This window comes from Rhinoderma darwinii, chromosome 10 (assembly GCF_050947455.1).
Source record: "Rhinoderma darwinii isolate aRhiDar2 chromosome 10, aRhiDar2.hap1, whole genome shotgun sequence".
NCBI classification, from domain to species: Eukaryota; Metazoa; Chordata; class Amphibia; order Anura; family Rhinodermatidae; genus Rhinoderma; species Rhinoderma darwinii.
Window position 1 is genome coordinate 89560822 of NC_134696.1, and position 12509 is coordinate 89573330.

Sequence of the window (12509 nt, forward strand, 5' to 3'; positions counted from 1 at the left end):
CACCCCAACATTTGTAAAGCAATTTCTCCCGAGTACGGCTATACCCCACATGTGGTCATAAATGCTTTTTCATTAGAAAGTAATTAACTCTTTCCGGACTGATCCATGTTTTGCTTTTTCTTTTTAACTTTTCCCTCCCCACTTTCCGAGAGCCATAACTTATTTATTTTTCCATCAATAGAGCGGTGTGAGCGCTTACTTTTTGCAGGACGAGCTGTAGTTTTTATTGGTACCATTTTTTGGTACATACAACTTTTTTAGCACTTTTTATTAGATTTTTTGGTAGAGCCAAGGTGACCAAAAAACTGCGGATTTGCCGGTTTAAATTCTTTATTTTTCACCGGGTTCACCGTACGAGTTAAATAATGGTATATTGTAATAGTTTGGACTTCTATGGACGCAGCGATACCAATTTTGTGTATTTGTTTAATTTTTTTACATTACTTTAGAGAAAAAAATGTGAAAAGGTTGTTTTTTTTTACTTTAAATATTTATTTAATTTTTTCCATAATAATAACTATTTACTTTTGTTTTTACAAATTTTATTAATCCCCATAGGAGACTTGAACCAGCGATCGTTAGATCACTGGTAGAATACACTGCAATACTAATGTATTACAGTATATTGTCATTTTTACATGCTCCTGTAACAGTGCGATCGCTGTTTCTGTCCGTTAGTCCTGGGTGTCAGCTGTAATACACAGCTGACATCCGCAGCGTATGGCACAGGCTCCGTACATCACCCCCCACACCACGACATGCTATTAAGTCATGGTGCGCGAAAGGTTTCATGCGCAGCAGATGGTGGAAAGTGAAAATTAACATTTTCAACTGATGTGCCATTTTAGTGCACTATATGTTGTGCCCAGTTTGTGGCACAAATACCACAAATAAAATATTAACAGGGATCTCCAGGGTATGGCGAAGCCATATCGGTGGACGTAAACGACTGTTTGGGCACGCTGTAGGGCTCAGAAGGGAGGGACGCCATTTGGCTTTTGGAGCACAGATTTTGCTTGGTAGAAGCTCTGGCGTTTTGCTGGTATTTCAGTTTATAATGTGGGGGCAAATGTAGGTTGGGCAGAGTACATCAGGGGCATAATAAGAGGGTATAATAATGGGGTAAATTAACCCCTTAACGCACCATGACGTAACTGTACGTCATGGTGAGCAGTAAGTTCGCGCACCTTGACGTACAGTTACGTCAGTGCTTTGACAGTTAACCGCCGCGCGGCGCTACACCGCAGCGGCGGTTAACTGTGCAGGGTGTCAGCCCTGCTCTCCCCGTTGCCGATCAGCGGCCTGTCGCCGCTGATATCGGCAGTTAACCCCTTAATTGCGGCGCTCGATTTTGAACGCCACAATTAAGGTCTTTAGCGCCGATCGGCAGCCCCCATGTGAAATCACGGGGGCTGGCGATGGTACCCATGGCAACCGGACGCCAGACAATGGCTTCCGGGTTGCCATGTACAGAAGCCTATGAGGACCACCCCGAGGGTGGTCGTCGTAGGCTTCCTGTCAGTGTGACTGCCACGTCACAATGACAGTTGAAATGCATTACACTACGTGTGTAGTGTAATGTATTCCAGCAGCGATCAGAGCTGCAAGTCTAAGTGTCCATTAGTGGGACAAGTGAAAAAAGTAAAAAAAAGAATAAAAATGTTTTAAAAAAGTGTAAAAATAAAAGTTATAAGTGACATAAACATGAAATGCTTTTTTTCCTATAATAAGTCTTTCATTATAGGAAAAAAAATGAACACGTAAAAAAAAAGTACACATATTGGGTATCACCGCGTTCGTAACGACCCCAACTATAAAACTATAATATTATTTTTCCCGCACGGTGAACGCCGCAAAAAAAATAAACGAAAAACAATGCCAAAATCACTATTTTTTGGTCACCACCCCTCACAAAATATGTAATAAAAAGTGATCAAAAAGTCGCATGTACGCCAAAATAGTACCGATACAAACTACAACCCGTCCCGCAAAAAACAAGCCCTTACACAGCTTTTTTGACTGAAAAATAAAAAAGTTATGGCTCTCAGAATACGGTGACACAGAAAATAAATTATTTTCTAAATAAGTTATTTTATTGCTCAAACGCTGCAAAACATAAAAAAACGTATATACATATGGTATCACCGTAATCGTACCGACCCGCAGAATAAAGTATAATGGTCATTTATAGCCCAGGGTAAACGCCGTCAAAAATAAATAAAAATCATTGTCAGAATTGATGGTTTTTGGTCACCTGGCTTGCCGAAAAATTGAATAAAAAGTGATCAACAAAATCGCATGTACCCCAAAATGGTACCAATGAAAATGACAGATTGTCCCGCAACAAATAAGCCCTCACACGGCTCCGGTGGTGAAAAAATAAAAAAAGTTCCGGCTCCCAGATTATGGCGATGCAAAATGTGCAGAGTGTTCCAAAAGTGGATAAGATCGGGCGCCATTTATCAGTGCGACACCGGCCACATATCTGTGGATTATTATTTATTTACCCCATTATTATACCCTCTTATTATGCCCCTGATGTACTCTGCCCAGCCTACATGTGCCCCAACATTATAAACTGAAATACCAGCAAAACGCCAGAGCTACTACCAAGCAAAATATACGCTCCAAAATCCAAATGGCGTCCCTCCCTTCTGAGCCCTACAGCGTGCCCAAACAGCCGTTTATGTCCACCGATATGGCATCGTACCAAAAAATGGTACCAATAAAAACGACAGCTCGTCCCGCAAAAAATAAGCCCCCACACCGCTCTATTGACAGAAAAATAAAAAAGTAGTGGCTCTTGGAAAGCGGGGAGGAAAAACGAAAAAGCAAAACATGAATCAGTTCGTAAAGGGTTAATTACTTTCTAATGAAAAAACATTTATGACCACATGTGGGGTATTGCCGTACTCGGGAGAAATTGCTTTACAAACGTTGTGGTGTATTTTCTCGTTTATCCTTTGTGAAATTGAAAAAATTCAACAATTTAGTGGAAATAATGTTGATATTAATTTCACGGCCTAATTCTAATAAATTCTGCAAAAGACGTGTGGGGCCTAAATGCTCACTATACCCCTAGATAGATTCCTTAAGTGGTGTAGTTTCCCAAATGGGGTTACTTTTGGGGGGCTTCCACTGTTTCGGTCTCTCAGGGGCTTTGCAAATTCGACATGACACCCAAAAACATTCCAGCTAAATTTGAGCTCCAAAAGCCAAATAGCGCTCCTTCCATTCTAAGCCCCGGTGTGGGTCCAAACAGTAGTTTATTACCACATATGGGGTATTTACGTAATCAGGAGAAATTGTTTTACAAATGTTGGGGCGCTTTTTCTCCTTTATTCCTTGTAAAAATTAAAAATGGCTACCTTTTTTCAGAAAAAAAGTAGATTTTCATCTTCACATACTAATTCAAATAAATTTAGCAAAAAAACTGTGGGTTCAAAATGCTAACTATACCCATAGATAAATTCCTTGAGGGGTATAGTTTCCAAAATGGGGTCACTATTGGGGGGTTTCCACGGTTTTCATCCCTCCAGTGCATTGCAAACGCGACACAGCACTGAAAACTATTCCAGCAAAATCAGAAATCCAAAATCCAAATGGTGCTCCTTCTCTTCTGAGGCCTGCTGTGGGTCCAAACAGCAATTTATTACCACATATGGGGTATTGCTATAATCGGAAGACATTGCTTTACATATGTTGGGGTGTTTTTTCTACTTTATTCCTTGTAAAAATTTAAAATTTCCTAATTTTTTCACAAAAAAAGTAGATTTTCACCTTCACATACTAATTCAAATAAATTTAGCAAAAAAACTGTGGTTTCAAAATGCTAACTATACCCATAGATAAATTCCTTGAGGGGTATAGTTTCCAAAATGGGGTCACTTTTGGGGTGTTTCCACTGTTTTGGCAGCACAAGGCCTCCTCACACCTGACATGGTACCTAAAATATATTCTAATAAAATAGAGGCCCAAAATCCACTAGGTGCTCCTTTGCTTCTGAGGCCTGTGTTTCAGTCCATGACCGCGCTAGGGCCACATGTGGGGTATTTCTAAAAACTGCAGAATCTGGGCAATAAATATTGAGTTGCATTTCTTGGGTAAAACCTTCTGTGGTACAGAAAAAATGTATTACAAATGAATTTTTGAAGAAAAAAAATGAAATTTGTAAATTTCACCTCTACATTGCTTTAATTCCTGTGAAACGCCTAAAGGGCTAAAATACTTTGTGAATGCTGTTTTGAATACTTTGATGGGTGCAGTTTTCAAAATGGGGTGATTTATGGTGACTTTCTAATATATAAGGCCCTCAAAGCCATTTCAGAACTGAACTGGTCCCTGAAAAAATAGCCTTTTGAAATTTTCTTGAAAATATGAGAAATTGCTGCTAAAGTTCTAAGCGTTGTAACGTCCTAGAAAAATAAAAGAATGTTCAAAAACGATGCAAACATAAAGTAGACATATGGGAAATATAAACTAGTATGTATTTTGTGTGGTATTACTATCTGTTTTACAAGTAAATACATTAAAATTTAGAAAAATGCTAATTTTTGCTAATTTTCTCTAAATCTTGGCGTTTCTTACAAATAAATATTGAATTTAATGACAAAATTTTTTCAGTATCATAAAGTACAACATGTCACGAGAAAACAATCCCAGAATCGCTTGGATAGGTAAAAGCATTCTGGAGTTATTACCACATAAAGTGACACATGTCAGATTTGCAAAAATGGGGCTGGTCCTGAAGGCCAAAACAGGCTTAGACACTAAGGGGTTAATAATAACGCAGATATGTGGCCAATGTTGCACTTATATTATAAATGGCGCTCGATCTTATCCGCTTTTGGAACACTCTGCACATTTTGCATCGTCATAATCTGGGAGCCAGAACTTTTTTTATTTTTTCACCACCGGAGCTGTGTGAGGGCTTATTCTTTGCGGGACAATCTGTAGTTTTCATTGGTACCATTTTGGGGTACATGCGATTTTTTTGATCACTTTTTATTCCATTTTTCGTCAAGCAAGGTGACCAAAAACCATCAATTCTGACAATGTTTTTTATTTATTTTTTACGGCGTTCACCCTAGGCTATAAATGACTATTATACTTTATTCTGCGGGTCGGTACGATTACGGCGATGCCATATGTATATCGTTATTTTTACATTTTGCAGCGTTTGCGCAATAAAAGAACTTGTTTATAAAATAAACTATTTTCTGTGTCACCATATTCTGAGAGCCATAACTTTTTTATTTTTTAGTCAAAAAAGCTGTGTAAGGGCTTGTTTTTTGCGTGACGGGTTGTAGTTTGTATCGGTACTATTTTGGCGTACATGCGACTTCTTGATCACTTTTTATTGTATATTTTGGGAGGGGTAGTGATTCTTGCATTGTTTTTCGTTTATTTTATTTGCGGTGTTCATCGTGCGGGAAAAATAATATTATAGTTTTATAGTTGGGGTTGTTACGAACGCGGTGATACCAAATATGTGTACTTTTTTTTACGTGTTCATTTTTTTCCTATAATAAAAGACTTATCATAGGGAAAAAAGCAGTTCTTGTTTATGTCACTTATAACTTTCATTTTTACACTTTTTTTTAAATATTTTTATTCTTTTTTTTTACTTTCTATACTTGTCCCACTAAGAGACACTTAGACTTGCAGCTCTGATCGCTGCTGGAATACATTACACTACACACGTAATGTAATGCATTCCAACTGTCATTGTGACGTAACAGTCACACTGACAGGAAGCCTACGTCATAGGCTTCTGTACATGGCAACCCGGAAGCCACTGTCTGGCGTCCGGTCGCCATGGGTACCATCGCCAGCCCCCGTGATTTCACGTGGGGGCTCCCGATCACCGCTAAACTCCTTAGATGTGGCGATCAGAATCGACCGCCGCATCGAAGGGGTTAACTGCCGAAATCAGCGGCGATGGGCCGCTGATCGGCAACAGGCAATGCAGGGCAGACACCCTGCACAGATAACCGCCGCTGCGGTGTAGTGCCGCGCGACGGTTAACTGTCAAAGCACAGACGTAGCTGCACGTCGAGGTGCGCGAAGTGACTGCTCACCTCGACGTGCATTAACTTCAAGGTGCGGGAAGGGGTTAAACACGACGATGGAAAAACAAAAACAAAAAACTTGGTGAAGACAGAACAATTTTTTTTTATTTCCCTCTTTGCATCCCGACGCTCCTAACTTTTTTATTTTTTGTACGACGTAGTTGTATGAGACTTTGTTTTTTGCGGGACGAGTTGTACTTTATGTAGGTACCATTTTTTGGTACAAATGCATTATCGTTTAATTTATATACATTTTTATTTTGGCGGAAATGCAGAAAAAAAGTAGTTCCGCTGCAGTTTTAATATTTTTTTTTTACACCATACACCGATCATCATAAATAATGTTATACATTTGTTGTACAGGTTGTTACGGTCGGGGTGATACCAAATATGTCTATTATTTCATGTTTTAGGACTTATATTTTAAAAAGTTTATTTATTATAAAAAATGTGTATTTCTGTGTATTTTTTTAACTTTTTATTTATTTATTTATCATTAAAAAAAATGTACATTCATTTAACTTTTTTTTTTAATCCCATAAAGATATTTTTCATTTTGATTTTGATTTTTTAACTGTAATGTACTGGCATAGATCTATATACTGATTGTACACAGGCAGTTGTTAGGGCATACCTCAGTATGCCCTAACAACAGGAAATATGTTCAGACAGCCCTGGGGTCCTTCAATGGACCCTGGGCTGTCTGGCCATACAAGTTATGGGCTTTGATCGCGTCACAGTTATTTTCTGTGACGCGATCACAGTGCAGTCCCCTCTCCTAGGAACGCCGCGATCAGGTTTCATCGCAGCATTCAAAGGGTTTACGGCGGAGAGAGGATGTTTCTCTTCTCTCCGCTGTTAGAGCGGGGCCGTGGCTGAGTATTACTCTCGATCGCGCACACAGACGGCTGTCACACAGGACAAGAATGCTCGTACTAATGCGCCAAGTACTCGCCGCTCATAACGAGCATTCTCGTCCTGTGTCGGCAACAGGTTAAGGCCTAAAATAGGGTGGTTACTATGAGGTTAAAGAATTGTTCAACTCTATTTTCCTTATGGAGAGAGGTTTCCACCCAAACCATTCGAAATAGATAGGATAATTTTTCCAGAAAAATATGATGGGTGGGGGGAGTATTACCAATCCAGACCTGTAGAATTGTCTTTCTTGTGGCCGCAGAAGCATGGTACAATATTTTTTTGTGATGTTTTGGGATATGAGACATGGAGGAAGGCAAGATGCCAAACAAACCTCACTCCAAAGTAAGGGGACAGTGTATAGAGAGTTGGCCCGTTGTATTCTTCACCAGAACGAGGTAATGAATGGACAGGACCAACAGCAATGCAACAGGTCTGCATGTGGCGGCATCCTGTATTTCAAACAGGAATGGTCAGAGGAGTTCCCCATAAGAAAGCCCCTACGAGGGGAGACATAGGCTCTATGGGCTATTTTAAATGACATTTCCCAATACATGGCTGAGGGAAGATGCTTAGCTGCCACCATCATGGATATTAGTATGTCTTTGTGTGTTATGTTATCTTGATGTTTTACCCAGTTGGATATACCAGACTCTGATGTAGAGTAGTCAAATGGTTGTTTCAGAATATTGTAATATATGGTTATTAGTAATTTCCTATTCTGATGTGCTGGGATTAGACGGCAAAAAAAATCATCCTAATTTTTATCTTGTAATTGCCTGATCACCCTATAGGCGTAACTATATGCTTGCATATAATAAAATGGATGTTGACCTACAAGATCATGTTGTGTGCAAATCTCATTGAACAAGTAAGGGCGACGGTTTGACGTATCAATCGCCTGTTCAATATGGGTCGGTCCTCTAGAAGCCCATTTACGAAACATAGCATGAGGGCGACCATTTTGGAAGACAGGGTTATTGGTCCAAGGAAGATGTAGAGAAAATCTAGGATTAAAAGGGGTTTTCCCATCTTTGACAATTATCTACAGGATATGCCATAAAAGTGCCCTAAACCCTGTTCTAGCTTACTCCACTTCCTGGTTAGGTGGTCGAGAGTTCTGTAACTCGGTAGCTACAGAAACAGCGTAGCTCGCCGTGCTACGCTGTTTACGTAACTCCCTTTCAATTCTATGGGAGTTAGGGAAACAGCGTAGCTCAGTGAGCTCGGCTGTTACCGTAACATTTAACCACCAAACCAGGAAGTGGCCGGGAGGCAGCAAGAGCCAAGTAAGCTAGAATGGGGTTTAGGGGGCCCCATTCTAGAGATAGGTGTAGGTCCCAGAGTTGGGACCCACATCTATCTGACTTTTATGGCATATCCTGTGGATATGCCATAAATGTCCAAGATGGGAAAGCCCCTTTAAACCTAGGTGTTGTCTAGCTTTAGTCCATGTCTTCCACACTGTCATGATAGGTGCGTTAGTCCATTGGTCAGGAGATAAGGCTGAATAGGGAGTATATAAGAGGCATGCCAGAGAAATGGGCCACAAAAATTGTTGGTCTAGGGTGTAGTCCGTAAAACAAGAACTTCCGGTCAACCAGTCCCCAATCACTCATAATTGGGCAGCCATGTTATAGAAGTGTATCTGAGGGAAGTTAATACCACCATTATCACGACTTTGTTGTAGTATGCATAAAGCCCACTCTAGTTGTGATTCCAGATAAAAGCTCGAAATAGAGCATTAATCTGCCGGTCTCAGATAAATGGGCAAAGACTGTAGGAGGTACGGTAATATGGGAAAGGGATCTACGTTACGCTTGTATAAACGGTTTTCTAGTAATGTGTGTACCTAGAAAGGGGCTGCATTCAGAGTTCCACTTAAAGCATTATTTGCAATTTGATTTAAAAACCCTTTAAATATTCTGCCCCATTAGAAGGTGCTGGCCATTATGCTAATTTCTGTCACAGTTTTAAATGTATAGGACATGACACACTCAGGAGTGGACCTGGGACTAAAAAGGTGACATTATAGGAAGCCATTTGTGACACCTATATGGGGCCGTCCTTGCCCTTTCCCAGCATAGAAATTAAAGGGGGAAGCAGATTATCCAGATGGAAAGAAGTCCATAGTTTAGTTCCTTGCCAAGGTCCCATATTGTGGTCCATGACCATGAGAAAAGGCTGACTGTCTTTTAACCCCTTAATGACCAGACCTGAAAAGGCTAACCAGCTAAATGTTTCAGATTTCGCCTCTCAGCAGCCATAACTTTATTATTTTTTTATTGACGTGGCTATATGAGGCCTTGTTTTATGCGGGAGGAATTGTATTTTGTTTCTGCGCAGTTTGGGGTATGGAAAAACTTTACTGTGTACGTTGTATAATTATTTTTTGCGGCGTGAATATAGGAAAAAGCGATTTTCAGCATTGTTTTTTTTAATTTTTTTTATCCCGTTCACATTTTATGTTAAATAACCTTAATTCTTCAGGTAATTACTGTCATGTAAATACCTAATATGTGTAGTTTTTTGTTTTTTATGGGCAATAAAATATATTTGATGCAAAATAATTACTTTTTTTTAACTTTCTTAATTTTTTTTTTTGTTACATTTTTTTCCCCATGAGGGGATAACTCTAATTACAACTTTATTTTTTACTTATAATATATTAGCATACTACATTGCACTGTGTCATTATCACATAGTGTGTCCTAACAGCAGGAATACTGAACAGACAGCCCGAGGGTCCTTTCTAGGACCTTTCTGCTCCTGCTTAGAAGATAAGCGCTCACATTAGCGCTCATCAGCCTCTTCTACAAACCTCGCTGTAGACTTTGGACCCGCACCGCATGCTGTCAAAAGACTGTGAGCGATCGGGAAGGGATAAAATCCCCTCTAATACTGTATTGACACACAGATACTCATTCCACCCGTGTATAAATGTTTTATTTGGGTAGAAATGCTCCTTGAATTTAATGCGTTCTAGTGGGAGAGAAACCCAGGTCCCATAGATGCCCTATTCTCTTGTGATTCATTGTCATTGGCATGATCTTTAAGAACAGTGTATATGAAGGGGTTGGAGGGCATAGCAAAAGCTTTCACCGTAGGGCCCATGGATAATTTTTTTGCCCAATTTCAGCTGTGCAAATTTGCTAATTGGTTTGCAGTTTGCTGGCCTTTAGGAGGCACTGATCTGATTTGAGATTTGCTTTTGGTAAATTTAACAACATTTTTTATCCTTGACTCTGCAGAGTTGCTACTTATATCTTATAACAGTGTTCCCTCCACGTTACAGACACCTCCATATATCTTTGCATGCTGGACCCCTGTGAGAATGACACGGGAGCAGTGAGATACTGAGCTCAGCTTCACTCACATCTGAATTTATATCTCAGTGCATATTCCAACCAATAGATGGCATCAACTTCTTAAGAAAAGGTTTAGTCTTGCTCATGCTAAGCTTCCTATGTGCTACAATTGTTTTTATTTTTTGATCGTTTTAAATGGGCGCACTGCCAGTGCTTCTCTCCCATCTCTATTCAGCAGTATCCATATAATGTATGACTGTGTTTGGTCATTTATTGTGCTGCTAATTGAATTCCTCCTCCTTAAAGGTGGTGTCTGATTTAGAAAACCCATTTTCAAATACTGTATTTATAGTTAATAGAGGGAAGTCCTTTATTCTGGACATCCAACTATCAGCCGGAGCAAAGAGTGTCCGCAAAAAGCATCTCTCTCTCTTTGGGGGACCTGTCACATCCGTGCATTACATAGGCAGCCCATTGATTTCAATGTGTACCATGTAATGCTACATTTCTCCAGTGGTGGTGCTGCAGGAAAATGTAACACTTGCTGCTGATTACAGCAGATTACAGCTGATCACTAGATGTCCCAGCTGTGATCAGCTTAGTTTTCAGGGAAACTTCTATCAAAATCAGAGTGTAATAAGTGGACAACCCCTTTAAGCTTTCGGGGTTCCACTGGATAAAATAATTTTTATAATGATCCTCTCACAGCATTTTTATTCACGTGCGCTATCTGTGCTCATGGTTCACCTATTCCTCCCTTACTTCCTTACTGGTTCACCTTTGTAAGCCATACAAGTATAGTAACCATTCTGTTTTAACCTTATTAGTACAGTACAGAGTACTGATATTTTCCTCAAACATCTTATATATAATCGGGAAGGACGTGGTTTCTGAGGTACAGTTGATTGGACACCACGTCCTCGATCAATATCGCTCTCTTCTCCTCCTCACATTAAAAAGTGTATGTGAGGAGGAGGAGGGTATTTTGTTGCTCTCTCTGTAGGAGCTGAATCCCTAATCCCCATCCATATATGGACAGTGACATCAGGGACTTCTGAAGTGGAGTCCCCGGTGCTGTGGCCGGTGATCCAGGATATGTCCCTGACTTCACTGTCCGACACTCAGACCCTGTCGTGTGATTAGAGCCTTACATAGGACTGCAGGCAACATCTACACTATCTGTACTCTGAAAGTTATCACTGTCTTATCTGTGGTGTTACATAGGACTGCAGGTAACATCCATCTACATTATCTGTACTCAGAGAGTTATTACTGTGTTATCTGTGGTGTTACATAGGACTGCAGGTAACATCCATCTACATTATCTGTACTCAGAGAGTTATTACTGTGTTATCTGTGGTGTTACATAGGACTGCAGGTAACATCCATCTACATTATCTGTACTCAGAGAGTTATTACTGTGTTATTTGTGGTGTTACGTAGGACTGCAGGTAACATCTACTACATTTTACCTTTACCCTGGGTGAATAATCTATTATTTAGCAAACGCTTCCGCATTTTTCTTAGGTTTCAAATTTTGGTAATTAGGTTTTAAAATACACTTATATGTTTTTATAATATTTTTTACAAATACTTATCATCATTCGTTTTGCTTGCAAACTTGTGTAACGTTTTTTTTTTATACTAGTCATATTATAATTTTATGTTTTACATGCAGTACCACTTTTTACCACTGCATTTTTGAAAAACTTTCATAGATCACAATGCAACAGCGCCCTCAACGACAGTCATTAAAAACTCTGATCTTTCAAATATAATAACTATGGACTGATATTTCCAATATAAAGGGGAGATGGCTCATAATGTGCAAGATGAGATATACTAAAAGCTATTGGTGGTATGATCCCTATAAAGGCATTCAAATAGTCCTGGAGTCTTCACTCCTATATCTCTGTCTTCTGTATGGGTTGTAACAGTCATTGTATTTTTTGCTTTCATTGGTGACACTTGAAAGAATAAGATGAATTTTTCAGATCAATAAAAGTAAATGGAAAGTTTGGTAACTGTTGTGGGTCAGTTGTGATTATTGCTCAAAAGTATCATTCCCGTCAGGGGACCGGAACAAAAGAATAAAAAAAAGGGCCCCACTGCCCATCGCCACCCATATAAAGTTATCCTCAGTGGTAGTTAGTTTTAAAGGGGCACTCCGGCCAAAACAAAACTTTCCCGTGTGGACCATAATGGTATTCCATGT